Source organism: Galeopterus variegatus, unplaced genomic scaffold (assembly GCF_000696425.1).
Source record: "Galeopterus variegatus unplaced genomic scaffold, G_variegatus-3.0.2 Scaffold2514, whole genome shotgun sequence".
Lineage (NCBI taxonomy): Eukaryota > Metazoa > Chordata > Mammalia > Dermoptera > Cynocephalidae > Galeopterus > Galeopterus variegatus.
The window spans coordinates 191,549-192,484 of NW_007728625.1; the positions used below are offsets into that span (position 1 = coordinate 191,549).

The 936-nt window shown below is 32.7% G+C and overlaps 1 long non-coding RNA gene across 2 annotated transcripts in view; it reads left to right on the plus strand.

Annotated features, from left to right (window-relative positions):
- LOC103598133 overlaps positions 1–936 on the plus strand; it is a 60,987-nt gene that overhangs the window by 4,196 nt on the left and 55,855 nt on the right. For both annotated transcript variants that reach the window (XR_551174.1, XR_551175.1), the window contains exon 2: positions 310–414. This is a non-coding gene — a long non-coding RNA (uncharacterized LOC103598133). The remainder of the gene's footprint in view (positions 1–309; positions 415–936) is intronic.

A 936-nucleotide genomic window follows, 5' to 3' on the forward strand; every position in this document is an offset into this window, starting at 1 on the left:
GGGAGCAACACCGAGGGTTGCGATCCTGTTGCCGGTCACGAAAAAAGACAAAAAGGAAAAATAAAATAAAAAAATAAAGTTAAAGAAGTGTCATGCATTTTTCCAGTAAACTCAGAATTCTGTTGCTTGGGCTTCCTGTAATCACAGAGCTACTTTAAATATACTTCTAAAAAAAAACTTTTATTTTTTTAAAAAACTGTTTTTAAAAAATCAGATAGCATGTACTTCTGAGATGATTGGCCCAGAATTGGCTCTCTCCCTCTTTACTTGCCAACAATTCTTTCTTTTTCTTTCTTTTTTGCTGAGTAGCTGCAGAAGACCCAAGTTAGCAATCCTGAGATCAAGAACTATACAGAAAATGTAAAATTTTAAAACTCCAGGACTTCCTCGTGCTCCCAGATCCACTCCCCAAAGGTAAGCACTATTAACAGTTCTTGTGTACACTTCCAGAATTTTCTCTGCATATATAAGCTAAGTGTATATCTCTTTTACCTACACAAGAGATCATACTATATTTCACTTATAAATGTATATGGAATCATTCCCTAACAGACATACACATATGTGTCATTCTTTCTAAGGGCTATACCGTAATATATTTAATCTTCTCAATTTATAGGCATTTAGGCTGTTTCTAGTTCTTTGCTGTTACAAACAATCTCTAAAGAACATTTCATCATAAAGTTTTGTATAAATAATGAAGTATTTCTTTAAGGCAAATTCCTGAAAATGCATTACTGTGTTGATGTGTATGGGTGTGTTTAGTTTTGAATAAGGTTGCCAAATTGACTACCAATTGCACCTACTATGTGTGAGAGCTACTATTATCCACCTCTTCCTTATTGTTTCTGGGTTTTGTATTTTCCCTCAATCAAAAAAAAAAATCCATATTTTTTGTTAGTACTTTTAGTTGTTTTTTGTAAAAATACTAAAATC